This window comes from Chelonia mydas, chromosome 4 (genome assembly GCF_015237465.2).
Source record: "Chelonia mydas isolate rCheMyd1 chromosome 4, rCheMyd1.pri.v2, whole genome shotgun sequence".
Classification (NCBI taxonomy): Eukaryota; Metazoa; Chordata; order Testudines; family Cheloniidae; genus Chelonia; species Chelonia mydas.
The window spans coordinates 99,196,665-99,212,135 of record NC_057852.1 but is presented as its reverse complement, the minus strand read 5'-3'; positions in this window follow the sequence as shown (position 1 = coordinate 99,212,135).

Genomic DNA, 15,471 nt, shown 5'->3' with positions numbered 1-15,471 from the left:
CCTGAAACCATGATTATTCAATCAGTAGCACTAATCACAGTGGCATCCTTCTGATAGTCATGCCCAATCCAATACCTAAATAATGGTAATGGCTGGGCAACTAGTCAGAAATCACATAACTTCAGGGTACCAAATCCTTGATAAAAATGTAATCACAATCAGTTCAGGATAATCAGTATTGGATACATTCTTTCCTCTGCTGCAACTTTGCACGCTTTCAGACTGTTTCACTGTTGTGGAATAATGTCAAAGCAATAAACATAAAATATGTTTTTGAAACTTGGCCCCTGCTGGCTTTGATGCTGCTATGTAACAGGCATGACTCATTTGGAAGGGATGGACCATTAGGAAGGAATGATAGATCTATTGAGGTTTCAGGAAGAAATATTCAATAAAATCACAAAAAGTTTGAGCACTTAAAAAAGGAAAATGTAACAAACAGTTATTTCAAGTGAAAGCAAGCAGAGTTTTTCCTGTTGTTTTAGGGATAAATTAAACTCTCAGCTATACTGGTGTTCATCCAGAGTAATAACTGGAACAGAATTTGGCCCCTCTTCTCTTTAAGACCAAAGACCTGGTGGGATCTAAATTCAGGTATTCACCAGTCCCTCTCACCTTTTGGATCAGAAGTGGGGGGAAGAGGAGAGGAAGGAGCTGAGTCACTTTTCAATGACCCTAGACACCCAGAGCTGGAAATGGCCTTGATGGGCTCAGCAGGCTACGTACCCATTAGACGAAAAAGGACTTCTCTTAAAAAAGTCATAAAAGATTCATTTCTTATGTTTGTAATGAGGGAGTTGTGCGAATCCTGGTGGATACATGATACGCAACCTTCTTCACCTTAGACTTTGCAGGAAAAAAAATAAACCACCACAAAACTACAACTAGGTTGTTTAGCACATACTGATTCAAGTGACAAAACAGCTTCAGAAAACATGAGGACAAATATTTCTGAGCTAGTCACAAGAACTAAATTTGTCACTAATTTTCCTGTGGTTCATCAGTTAATGGTTTATTTGGGGAAAAGTTAGTAAAATGACTGTAAGTAACCCCAGGGCACCCCCTGTGGTCAGGCACAGCCCTGCCTCGATTTCCCCTCATCCAGGGGTATAAACAAGTCCAAGAAGGCCTGTCTAGTATTAAAAAGGAGGATGACAAGGTGGGTAAGGTAATATTTTTTATTGGACCAACTTGTCATGGGTTGTGGAGCTGTTATAGTTGGTTCCATTTTTTGTTTTTTTGTTGGATGGCTACCATCAGGGTTTTTTGATAGTGGTTTTGAATTTTTTGCATAATCTCCAGGTAGGGTTCCTGATTTTTTCCTTCTAGTGTATGGGAGCATGTGATGATTTCTTGTTTGAGATGGTCCTTTCTGGAGTACATGAGGTGCACGAGGTGGTTCCTCAAATTTTTCTGAAGTCCTTCTGCAGACGTGTTCAGCATATTTAGACTTTTATGTAGTTGTCAGAGGGTTATAGATGGTGAGTCCTCTGAGGAGGTTTTGTTTCTTGCATTTGCTCAGGAAGTAGTTGCGGAGTTGAGTTTTGCTTCCTCCTTCTTCATGTTATGGAGTTTCCATTTCAGATAGCAAAATTCAATATATTCCATTGTTGTTCTCAGTATTGTTGTAGCCATGTGCCATTGGAGAGTCTCATTTATTTAACAGAAAAGGGACAACACAAACAAAAGCTTCAGTCAGCTACTCCACTGGAAAGTCTCTGCCCCTGCTAAATCAGTCTTAACTCTAGTCCCAGAGTACTCTGAGGCTGAATTCCCTGCCTGATTCTCGGGTCTCTGTTGGGCTGTCTTCCCCCGACAGCAAGTCACTCTTTGAGGGGCCACTAGGGACTGGCTTAGCAGGATGCCCACTTCATTCTCCTGTGCTGATAGAGTCCTTACCTGGGAGCACTCTCTGGGCCTGTTCTTTCTGCCTGTGAGCCTCTGCTCTCCAGGGAGCCTCATTCCTCAGGACCTTCCTCCATTCTGGGCCTTCTGACTGAATTCTCATAAGCCTTTATTAGGCCCTAATTAATTGCTGCCCAGCCACCTAGGTAATGAATGACTCACAGGTGGATCTGAGTTGGCTCATTCTCCTTGGCAGAGCCTGTCACAGGTAGGCTGCTCCCTGACTCCCTGGAAAGGGCCAATCCCCATGTTGCTTGGACATTGTATTTAGGGCATGAACTGTTAATTTGTGCTTTATTATTTAAATATGCTGGACAGAGTGACAGAAACATAAGTTTTTTTTTCCTCTGAGTACACTAAATCTTTTATTCTGGAGGAGTAAAGAGCCCTTTCCTGCCACAATACCCTTAACTTTCCAACTTGGCACCTGTACAAGAGTTCATAGATTTTTACCAATAAATAATAGTGCAACTTAAATGATATGACAGATGTAGGCATCCTTGAATGAATAATTTATCAGTGCTACAGTAAGATACACAAAGGGGCAGTGGCTAGATTCTTGAAAAAAGGATGGCCAATCCAGACTTTATGTATCTGATCTCATGTGATTTTTAAAAAGAAGTGACCTTTTGCTCATTTAATACTAGGATGGATCACCTGAGCATGTCTGGTGCTCAAATCTAACTTCTTCCTTGCAATAGCAGTGGATGTTGATGATTTTCTATCATGCCAAGTGATAATGTTACGCAAAAACCCTGAGTTCACTCCTGTACTTGTTATTTTAATCCCTTATGCTGTAATGACGCCAGTAAAAAGACACTAGCCTGCAGTTACACTGCCATTACTTTTCTTATTTATTAAGATTATTATTTGTCAGGTGCCAACAGTATACTTTAAAACCGACAATGACACTCCCTCCCATGAGCAAATTACAGTCTAAACACAGAGTCAGAGTCATTTTAAACTATTAGCCTAAAGTCCAATGAAGGGATGAAAAAGTCCAAAGGGAGGAGATTATTAGAATTTATTTCTGATTTTTAATTCCTAGGTACCAAGGAATATGCCCTAAACATCCCTAAATTCAGTCAATATACTTTTGAACCTCAGATTTCTGAATATTTTTCTCCTGCATTTTCTTTAATAACTTTATAACCAGCCTGATATCTATCCCACTGTCTAACTGGGAAATCCTTTTGCCAATTTTACCTCACTTGGCTGTCTGTAACAGTGGCAAGGAGAAAGTGCTGCTCACATTATATTATTTCATTATCAATAGGCATCCCCATTTGGAGAATCCTCATAAATACTTATGAAGAGTTGAACATCCTGGGTTTTTTCCTTGCTCCACCACCCTGTAGGGCTCACATCTGGCCAAGGAACATTGGCTTATAATTCCCTTTGGAGTTTTTCACTACCATTCTATAAATGGACCAGGGAGTGAGACAGTGGGACTGGGTTGCAAACTGTGGTCTCCAACACAAAGCAGAACTATTCTGGTACTGAGCTGCCTAGTATTGTGATTTTTTTTATACTCAGTGTACATTAGAAATATGGCAAAAGCCATGAACCAACACACACTTCCCAGTCTGGTACTCGGTACCAGTCTGAAGATCATGCAATATATTTAGCAAAACATCTGAAATGCCAAGTCTTTTCAGTACAATCCAAAATGCTGACCTGTTGACCGAGTCAAGACCCACTTTGATGTCAATATATGCTGCATGAAGTGAGCAGTTAAGTTCTCGGTGCAGCTCAGCCAGAAGCCAGAGGGTAAGGACAGTGTCCATTGTCAACCACCCAATGGTAAAACCTTATTGCTGTAAACAACAAAGTCTGTTAAAGGGTAGTTACCAAGCATAACATGAGCAAAAATCTTTCCAAGGACCAATACTAATGAGATTGGCCTGTAGTTGTCACACTTGGTGCAAGATCCTTTGCCTTTGTATGCGGACACTGTCATGCCTTCTTTCCATTCTGATGGTACTTTTGCCTGATGTCCCCACTTTAAAGAACCTTTGACACAGGACAATGCACACTGACTGTTTCCAAGGCTCAGGCAGAATATTGTCAGGCGCAGCATCATGTCCATTCCATAACTTTTGGACGGCCTTTCCTACTTCCTTGAGTAACAGAAAAATCAGAGTCTGCTGCCATACAGTTTGACAGGTCATGTGGCTGTGAACAGTGGTCAGCTGGTGCATAATTCAGCATGCTTTCACAACTTGTTTTCCATCTGTCCAGGACCTCATCTGCCAGTGAGCAGGGAAAGCCATCTGGTTTTGTGATGGGTATTTATGACTGCCAGCCAGGAACATGATGGCTCCGTAGGGAGGACACAGATTGTTGCGCTTTAGGCCTTCCTCTGCTTTGTCAGACAGGGAGTTGATGTAGATCTCAGGGACATGTTTTTCCCAGTCTTAGGAATGCAGCAGGGATGTATTCTCGTGCTGACACTATTCTGTCACGTTACTGACTGGATACTAGAACTGGCTGCTCCACACACCAGAATCAAGGTTGGTCAAGAAATGTCCACTGGTCAAGACTACAGTGACAATACTGCCTTGCTTGTGGAGAAGTCAGAATTTCAGCCCCATCCTCCAAAGTCTCCAACATGCTACCTGCACTATGGGGTTGAACATCTCATGGCAGAAGACCAAGGTCCAGAACCTCAGAGCTGGGCCAGCAGCAGCCATAGTGCAGGTGGAGTAAAGTACTATGGAGAATGTTGACTTCATCTACCGTGGGCAGAAGCAGCATTCAAATAGTTGTATTAAACTGAACATTCTTCAATTAATAGGTCTCATCACCTCCTGCAAGAAGACCATGTGGTTGCTTATGATTCAAAAACTTCTCTGCACTGAGACAAAGTTCAGAATCTATCAATCCTGTGTACTACCTGTATTACTGTATGTGTCTGAAACCTGGACTCTCTTACAGGCAGACTTGGGGTGGCTAGAGGGGTTCCATATAAACTGTCAGCTCCAAATCCCAAGCATAAAGTGGTTTGACTTTGTGTGAAAGGTCATAATTTCCACAGAGATCTGGCCTTCCTTCAGTCGTTCATTATATTCAAAAGCAGCAGTGCATGCTCTTCGGCCACGTCACCATAATGGACAGAAACATCCCTGCATTCCATGCTCTAGAACTCCCCATTGACACTCGAAGGGATGCACACTTAGATCTTCTCTGGCATCGCCCATGGGGCTGCCCCCCAGAGATTTGTGCATTTGCCAGATTGAGCCAGAACCGGGAACTTCACTACACAATGCCTGCTGTGACGCTCTGGCTGGAGCAGCAACCCTCAGTAGATTATGCATGTATAATGATTTGATGAATGTATATTAGGCAAATCAGCTCTCAGGGTATAATTACATTGGACTAACCCAAACATCTAATCAAAAGCAAATATCAGGATACCAAACATGTAGAGTGATATTTAAGAAAGGTTCATTAGTTGTCAATATTGACTATTTATATTATAAACAAAAAAGTACATTAGAAGACCATAAGGTTACAAAATCAAGCACTCAGAAGTTAGGAAATGCCAGATTTAAAGTTGTCTGTGCAACCTTAATTCAGCCCCCATGTGCAAATGCGCTGATACAATGACTCCTGCCTCATACAGGATAGATGATGCTCACTTAATGAGAAACTAGTCAATATTTTGTTTTCTCCTCATTGTTCAATGAGGTCTTACACCTTAATTAATCAGGGCTGGGTGGCCGGAAAGCGGCGGCTGCTGACTGAGGGCCCAGCTCTGCAGGCAGCAGCACAGAAGTAAGGGTGGCAATACCAAACCATGCCATCCTTACTGCTGCAGGCAGCAGCTCTGTCGCTGCTCTCTGGCCACCCACCTCTGAAGGCAGCACCGCTGCCAGCAGCAGTGCAGAAGTAAGGGTGGTAGTACCACAGTCCCCTGCCCCTTAGAATAACTTTGCAACTCACGCACACACAAACTCCTTTTTGGGTCGGGAACCATACAATTACAACACCATGAAATTTCAGATTTAAATAGAAAAGGAGTACTTGTGGCACCTTAGAGAGATTTAAATAGCTAAATCATGACATTTACAATTTTTTAAATCATATGACTGAGAAATTGACCAAAATGGACAGCACAGCCCTAGTATAGTATAAGGTATAAGCACATAAGACCAGATTTCGGCGGGGTGAGGGGGGTAGAGACCAGATTTCACGGTCCATGACGCATTTTTCATGTCCGTGAATTTGGTAGGGCCCTATTTATATGAAGTCTCTCTCTTATATTAATAACTAAGGGTCTCAAGGTGTCAAAAAGGAGCATTGTCTCTGAGTACATAGAATCATATAAGATTAGGGTTGGAAGAGAGCTCAGGAGATCATCTAGTCCAACCCCTGCTCAAAGCAGGACCAACCCAAACTAAATCATCCCAGCTAGGGCTTTCTCAAGCAAGGACTTAAAAACCTCTAAGGATGGAGATTCCACCACTTCCCTAGATAACCCATTCCAGTGCTTCACCACCCTCCTAGTGAAATAGTGTTTCCTAACATCCAACCTAGACCTCCCCCAGTGCAACTTGAGACCATTGCTCCTTGTTCTGTCATCTGCCACCATTGAGAACAGCCGAGCTCCATGCTCATTGGAACCCCCTTCAGATAGTTGAAGGCTGCTATCAAATCCCCCCTCACTCTTCTCTTCTGCAGACTAAATAACCCCAGTTCCCTCAGCCTCTCCTCGTAAGTCATGAGCCCCATCCCACTAATCATTTTCGTTGCCATCCGCTGGACTCTCTCCAATTTGTCCACATCCCTTCTGTAGTGGGGGGACCAAAACTGGATGCTATACTCCAGGTGTGGCCTCACCAGTGCCGAACAGAGGGGAATGATCACTTCCCTCGATCTGCTGGCAATGCTCCTACTAATACAGCCCAATGTGCCATTGGCCTTCTTGGCAACAAGGGCACACTGTTGACTCATATCCAGCTTCTCGTCCACTGTAATCCCCAGGTCCTTTTCTGCAGAACTGCTGCTTAGCCAGTCGGTCCCCAGCCTGTAGCGGTGCATGGGATTCTTCCGTCCTAAGTGCAGGACTCTGCACTTGTCCTTGTTGAACCTCATCAGATTTCTTTTGGCCCAATACTCTAATTTGTCTAGGTCCCTCTGTATCCTATCCCTACCCTCCATCATATCTACCTCTCCCCCCAGCTTAGTGTCATCTGCAAACTTGCTGAAGGTGCAAATAATCCCAAGAATACTGTGGGAGACCATATCAAAAGCTTCACTAAAGTCAAGGTATATCACATCCACCACTTTCCCCATTGTTTAACGTGCCAGCAAGTTAAAGCATGGATTGGGTGAATGGACTATAAAGTGGACAGAAAGCTGGCTAGATTGTTGGACTCAACAGGTAGTGATCGACGGTTTGATGTCTAGTTGGCAGGCAGTATGAAGCAGAGTGCCCCCGGGGTCGGTTTTGTTCAACATCTTTATTAATGATCTGATGATGGGATTAATTGCAATTAATTAAATGCAACCTCGGATGCACTAGATCCAGCCCCATGGACTTTTGCATATCCAGCTTTTCTAAATAGTCCTGAACCTGTCCTTTCACCACTGAGGGCTTCTCGCCTGCTCCCCATACTGTGCTGCCCCGTGCAGCAGTCTGGGAGCTGACTGTGTCTGTGAAGACTGAGGCAAAAAAATTATTGAGTACTTCAGCTTTTTCCACATCATCTGTCACTAGGTTGCTTCCCCCATTCAATAAGGGTCCCATACTTTCCCTGACCTCCTTCTTGTTGCTAACATACCTGTAGAAACCCCTTGTTACCCTTCATATCCCTTGCTAGCTGCAACTCCAATTGTGCTTTGGCCTTCCTGATTACACCCCTGCATGCTCGAGCAATATTTTTATACTTCTCCCTAGTATCTGTCCAAGTTTCCACTTCTTTAAGCTTCCTTTTTGTGTTTAAGCTCAATGAAGATTTCTCTGTTAAGCCAAGCTGGTCCCCTGCCATATTTGCTATTCTTTCTGCACATCAGAATTCTTTGTTCCTACGCTCTCAATAAGGCCGTTACCTCAGTGCATGGTGGTAAGCCTTTAACTGCAGTTTTCCCATTATGTGACCAGTTAAGAAGATGGTTCTGGGGTTATCAAAACATACTGCTGTTGTTAAAAGAAGTATATGGGCAATTTAATAAGTCAATTTTGGAGTCCTACCAAAAAAATTGTGAATCGGGGATTGTTATGGTAGCATGGAACATCAACCATTTGGTCAAATACTGCTATGCAGAAAACTTTTATCATAAATGAGTTGTAAGGTATGAAAAGTGGCCTCCCAATGAAGCAACCTTAGCATGACACTTACTGACTCAGCTAAGAGAAGCTCACTTTTAGCCTACATGGACTACAAAAGCTCTGGTTTGAGTTTCTGCTATCATCATGAATAGGATGGTCACACACAGTGAAGACAACCACTGGATGGGGTCAATTAATCAAGTCTATTCTGATCTACCAGCTGGGAGACAGAATACCTGTTATCAAAATAAAACTTAAAATTGATCCAGGATGCTAAACCAAAGGAGATAGATGTTACAGAAGGAATCCTCCCCACTTAAAAATATGTTGTATATTAAGCATCTGTGTCGTGGATATTTTTGTTTTTTACTTCTCTGGTTACATACATCCCAGTCTTTATATTTTAAGCTCTAAGAGATTAAACAAGTGTCATTGGGAGCTAGAAAGGTATTTTCTGACTCACAGCAAGGTAACATGATTGCATTGCTGCAGGCCAATGCACATTGTCAGTTTCAGTTACCATTGTTCCATAGAAGCAATAGCTTCTGGGTACTGGCAGGCTGACATAATGCTCCATGTCATGGCAGTTAGGAAGAAGAGAACTGTCAGCAGTGTGGAATAAATCAGGGATTTGTGGAAGTAGCCAGAAAATGGTATGTTAAGAACTGTTCCTCCAGCCTGACTAAAAAGCCTGATCACTTCTCCTTGAATGATAGGATTTATTTACAAATGTGTATATTTGTAAGTGGATCACAAAAACCTAGATGGATGAAACCAAATCTCTGATTTCATTCACATACTCAGAGCAAAGAAGAGAACAAAGGACATACATATTTTCCATGTTTATAGCATGTGAGGGTGAGGGGAAAATGGTGGTAAAAACCTGTTCCATGATGTATTTTGTATCCAAGTCTCTATATGCAGTTTAGAAATGGTTTCAAAGGTAGTCATCTTAATGAACCCAGGAGGTACACAGCATGCCAAAACCAAAATACATGGGCATTCACAGAAAGGATGTTGCCCAGCAGCTCTCTGCCTTTTTCATGGATTTGAACCAGTGATTCTAAAGATAATTGCTCAAGCTGTTTGCCAGCTGCCCTCTCTGCATGTCCTTTTATATAAATTTACTTTTCTCCATCAAAGCTTCTATCATATGATGGCTCTTCTATTTTTTTATTTTGCTGTTTTACCATCCTGAAGCTTCCCTGCTAACCTACTGCTGTATATAGGAATGAACACAGCTAAGCAAATCAACTTTCATTTTGCCAAGGGAATGTCCCTAAGGCAATATTGCATTTTTCCCAAAAGGAAAATGATTTTACAAAGTACTAAGCAGCTAATATCTGACCATGTGCAATTTGCCTTTCACTTTTAAGTTTAATTACTAATAAGTTCTGCCACAGAAGAGACATTCCTATCTAAAAAAAGAACAGGAGTACTTGTGGCACCTTAGAGATGAACAAATTTATTAGAGCATAAGCTTCTGTGAGCTCTTTCATTCATCTTCAGATCCTTGTCATTGGCACAGGTTCTTAATAGTGCACTGTTCTATCTCCTGCTGGAGGGAACTTGGATTGGGTTGCTCATGAGGTATGATGGGAACAGAAACAGGTCCACACATAAGCTGAGATAATAGTTCAGGAGAATTTTCACTAAAATCTGGCAAAATGTCCTATTAAATCACGTTGACTGAAGAAGATAGGACGTTGAGGCTTTTTTATTTTGGGTATGTTTTTAAAGAACAAATAGCCTGGAAGCGTAATTGTTAATTTGACACTAATAAAGGAACCTAGCATGGAAACATCTGATGTATCAGTAGCAAATAAAGTTTAGTTATATTTTGGAAAAACAACTTTAAAATACTTCCTTTCTCTGACCCCAGTGAGGCATGTATTGTTAAACCTGTTTTACAGTTTGGGGAAACTAGGACACAGAAAAGTTAATGAGTTTTCTCAAGATCTCACAGGAAGACAGAGGCAGAAACAAACAGAGCCCAATAAACCTGACTCCATCCTCTTACATCAGTACACAGAGAACTGGAATTAAATGACAACATTAAAGGGTATGTGATTGAATTTCAATTCTCCAGATGAAATCTTGACCTACTCATTGAAATTAAGCCATGATTTCACCCACCATGCCTTCAGCATAGTATTTTACTGCAGTACATCAGTATCAATAAATGGATTTATTTTGTTCAGCTCCATCATTAACACGATTCTGTGAAGCACTGAAGGCTTTATTTACAAGTTAACATAGACCTTCCTTGCAGTACAAAGGTGCTAAATAGTTATTAAAGTCGCCAGTCCTCTGTGGGATCTTTCCCAATTTTAGCCCTTGCCTGAAACAGCAGCAATGAAAATATTCTTCTCTGAGAAATGAATGAAGCAATTTGATGAGAACTGAGGAAGGAACAAAAACCGCCAACATGTTTTTTACAACAATATAACAAATTGTGACTTGGCTGGGTATTGCCAACATCTGTTTTTGTACACTCCAAACTATGGCCATTTCTAGCTGTAATTCTCTGCAACCTTTGGAAATTCCCCTTGTCTACTGAATGAAGAAGCTGCAGAAGCTAGCTGCTATCATAAATAGGAAATAATCCGGTCTCCACTTTTATTAGGCATTCCTAATAAAAGTGGAGTCTCTGGCTCTTGATATTCCACAGATGTTTGTGGTGTTGTTTTGTGCGTATATATTTCTGCCAAATGTCCGTTTACAGAAAGCTTTGAGTGTTTTACTTTCCAGTTTCAAATCTAGTTTTAAAGAAAGGTTTAAGAGGTTAGAATCTGAAGACAAATTAGTGCCTCCCCCCCCCATAAATGTAAAAGAAAAATAAAAACAATAGGAATTAAAGGATGATGTTCTCCCTCATCGTTCTGATCGTTCCTGATTCAGAGCTTGCACAAATTCATAAACATTTTGGAACTAATAGTCTGAAGGAAACAGTTTTAAATAAATATACCTTTCCTGGTCTTGTGCTCCATTTTTAATAGTTTCCTCTCTCAGCAGCTCTCAACCTTTCCAGATTACTCTACTCCTTTCAGGAGTCTGATTTGTTTTGTATACCCCCAAATTACACCTTACTTAAAAACTACTTGCTTACAAAATGAGACAGAAAAATACAGAAGTGTCACAGCACACTATTACTGAAAAATTGCTTACTTTCATTTTTACCATATAATTATAAAATAAATCAATTGAAATATAAATATTGTATTTACATTTCAGTGTATCATACATAGAGCACTATAAACAAGACATTGTCTGCATAAAATTTTAGTTTGTACTGACTTCACTAGTGCTTTTTATTTAGCCTGTTGTAAAACTATGCACATATCTAGATGAGTTGATGTACCTCCTAGAAGACCTCTCAAACCCCCCCCATGTACCACTGGTTGAGAATCACTGCTGTAGTACACCATAGCTCCCCTCAGTCTATTGTAGACATCACAGTTTAGCCTAACATCTGCCATTTTAGAGATGCCTTTATTTCTTTTGAATTTCCTTTTCCCCGTTCTGATGTCTTTTTTGGTCATATGGAAGTCAAAGGAGTAAATCAGTCGCATGAGGCTCTGTATGACTACAGGAAGGCAGAAAATGGGTGTATTTAACCCCATTCTGAGATATCTGACATGTAAAGTAAGTGTCAATTCCTTTGCAAGTTTATCCCCACCGTGTTCTGATCAATACATGGGCAGTCTCTCCAAGGGAGAAAGCCAAGGTAGAAGCTTTTGAACAAAGCAACTTGGCAATGGATAAGCTGTGCAGGATACACTGACTCTGGGCAGGGGGGACGCGTCCGACTGTCAGAGGCAGTAGTTTCGCAGACCCAATATTTGGCGTAGTGCCTGGGATAAGTGGAATTTACTTAACCTGACAAGCTAAGTTTAGGTAAGACAATAGGTATATTAGGCTTTTGTTATTTTTAACCCCTTTCTCTCAGCTTGTGATGTGCCTGTGGATAAATAAATCCTACTGTTTTGAGCAAGCTATTCAATGTTACAGTTCCCAGAGAAGAGTCTAAAGCAGGGGTCAAACCCAGTTGGCACTGCTGGAGGTAACAGGGCTTGTAAAGAGGGGTGCTGTAATCTGATGATCCAATTAAAAGTGGGGTGAATCACAGTGTTTCTACTCAGAAGCGCAGATGTAGCCACTCACTTGGAAGAATTGTTCACAGAGAGACCACAGAAACCCTAAGCTATGGTACCTGCTGCTTGAAGTCTGAGAGGGAACTGGTTTAGGTGGCTTCCAGAAAAATTAGCAATTTTAAAAACAGCTTATATTGATTTAGGGTTACAAATTAGATATACAAGGAAGCACTTCATCCACCACTGAAGCACAACCATCTGTTTTACAGAACACAGCAGCTCCATGGACCAGTTTGGGATAGGAATAATAATATCAAACTGAAAAACAAAAAAAGAATTGTTTCCTAATTTCATCATCAAGAAGTCTTCAATAGAAAGATTAGCCTTGCCCTAGAGATCAAGCACTATACCTTCCACAATGCATATGGACCAACATTTTCAAACTTGAGCGCCTAAAGCTGGGCACCTAAATAAGTTACCAGATTTTCAAAAGTGTTGAACAGTCATTTCAATGGGAGATGCAAATGCTCAACACTTCTAAAAATTAGACCACTTTAACTGCCTAAATATGGATTTAAGTTGCTAATTTTAGGCAACCTGAAAAATTTAGCCATGATGTTCATTTGCCTTTGGCATGGAAATCTAGATACCGTGTGCTGTTTTGACATTATGGTGGCCCACAGCTACCTTGTTTAGAACAAACACCATTTATACTGTATGCCATGGATCTGATGTGCCACCTCCAGTTATGTCAATCATATAATATAATGGACATAAACAGACATCATGTGTTGTAGAGTTAGCCTGCAGTATTTGGAAAAGATGTGCTTTTCTCCAAGATTGCTGTTCAAAAACAGGCTTTTAAAAATAGCTCAGAAGTATGAGTCTTCATTTAAATAGGGACTTTGTTTTCCCCTCTTTGATTTAAAATAAGTTGTTTACTTTCTACATTAATAATTATAATCCTTTGTCTCAGAACCACCTGCTTCATGTAAAGCATGGGCAAAAACATCCATCAATATATTTCTAAGTACAGTGAGCACCTGGAATGGGATACTGAAAGGACATTAGAAATTACAGGTGAAATCCTGGCACCACTGAAGTTAATGGGTGTGTAACCCCAGGCAAGGCTGCTGCCTTCTTCCTTTTCTCCTCAGGGTTATGGCTCTTGGGTTCACCTATAACTGTGCCTGGTGCCGCCATCCAGTGCAGAGAACACGGAGGGTTGTCCCTTCGGAAAATATTTAACATGCATTCTCATACAGAGGAGTGTCAGCTATTTTATTTGTGTGTACTCTATCACAATTCCCAGAGTAATAAAAACAGTAACTGGGGCTTTATTAGATACAGGGAACTCAAGAACAATGGAAAAAGGAATTAGGATAATAAAAGACACAAAATAATAATATATAAACTCTACCCCTCCCAAATGTACAGCCAGTACAAGCCACCCTGTGGTCCCTCCTAGCATCTGCCTAGGCAAACAGTGAATGTAGGTTTGGTCTTTGATGACTGGTGCAGCACTGAAATTGGTACCTGGCTTAAAACAGAACAGCAAAATAAACAAACAATGGCGCTGTTACAAAGTATCCACACCAAAGTGGCAAGATCATCCTTGTAACTGTCTGGTCTGGATTCCAGTGTGCAATTAGGCTGGCTCTTGGTAGCCTGACTGCAACTCTCCTCAGCCTCATGGGTTTCTGATCTCTACTGGGATGACACTGCTCAATGTCCCAGAAATCCCAGGAGGACTCAAAGTCTTCCCTTAAGTAGGAATGGGGAAGGTAGAAGGGTCCTCCCTGGTTGTGATGCTTCTTTCCCTGCTACACTCAAAGCACAACCAAACCCTAAAGTAAAACCAAATCCTTTGTCTCTCAGCTCTGGCCTATCATTGGTTCTAGCAGAGTTGCTAGTCTGTTCTATCTCCACCCTGCATCCAAGGCAATCCAAAAACAGAGTCCTGAACCTCCATTCCCATTGCTGCTGTAGTCTGGGGCAAGTCTCCTAGACCAGTGGTTCTCAAGCAGTGGTACACGTACACCTGAGGGTATGCAGACATCTTTCAGGGGTACTCATCTAGATCAGTGTTTCTCAACCTGGGGGTTGTGAGACAGGTTTAGGGGGTCGCAAGTGCAGGATTGGTGTTATGGGGTAGCAAGAAAGGTAGTTTTCTGGGGTCCCACACGACGGGGATGGGGGAGGGGACTGCAAAGCTAAGTTATATGCTTCAGTCCCAGGCTATGGAGCTTGGGTGTCAGACTAGGCTCAAATATCACAATGAAATATAAATACAATATATTCCAATCAATTTATTTTATAATTATATGGTAAAAATGAGAAAGTAAGCAATTTTTCAGTAATAGCATATGGGATACTTTTGTATTTTTTTGTCTGATTTTATAAGCAAGTAGTTTTTAAGTGAGGTAAAACTTGGGGTACACAAGACAAATCAGACTCCTGAAATGTAGTCTGGAAAGGTTGAGACCCACTGCCCTAGATGCTCAGTGTGGTGTTTCAGGCACATCCCTTCTAGAGGTGGTACAGGAGTTTTGTCATTGACTTCAGTGTGGCCAGAATTTTACCCCATGTCCTCAAACTCAGAATTTTATCTTTATTTCTCTTGAGGTTTTCTCTGCTGTGTATTACTGTGACTTGCCTTGAGTTGCTCTAAAATTTCCCCATATTTAATGTCTGTAGTAGATCATCCTCAAACAAAACTATATACAACTGTGTAGATTTCAGTAGTAATGGAATATTGTGAAAAGTACCATGATTGTGACCATATTTTCCAAAGGGAAAATGGGACACTGTACGGGGCTGGCCCGAGCCCCACTCACCCCTATGAGGCTGGGGTCATTCAAACGCTGTCTTCCCCCCGCCCCCATGTAAGGCTGGGGTCACTGGAACCCTGCCTGCGCCCTGCATAAGCCCTGCCTGCTCCCCGCCTCCCCCGACACACACACAAGGGGCTGGCATCTCTGCTTGCCCCCACACATGTTTCTCCACACCACACTTTGACAAAAGTGGACATTGTTCCATTTGCTCTTGCAACTGATCAAGCTGGCAAGAGCAAATGGGACAAATGCCCACTTTTGCCAAAAAAAAGTTAGGACGGCCAGGACTGCTGCTCTTTGCTTTTGGTAAATCAAAAGCTACTTACCAATGGCTATTTTTATGCCTCTATGCCATCCAGTCTTA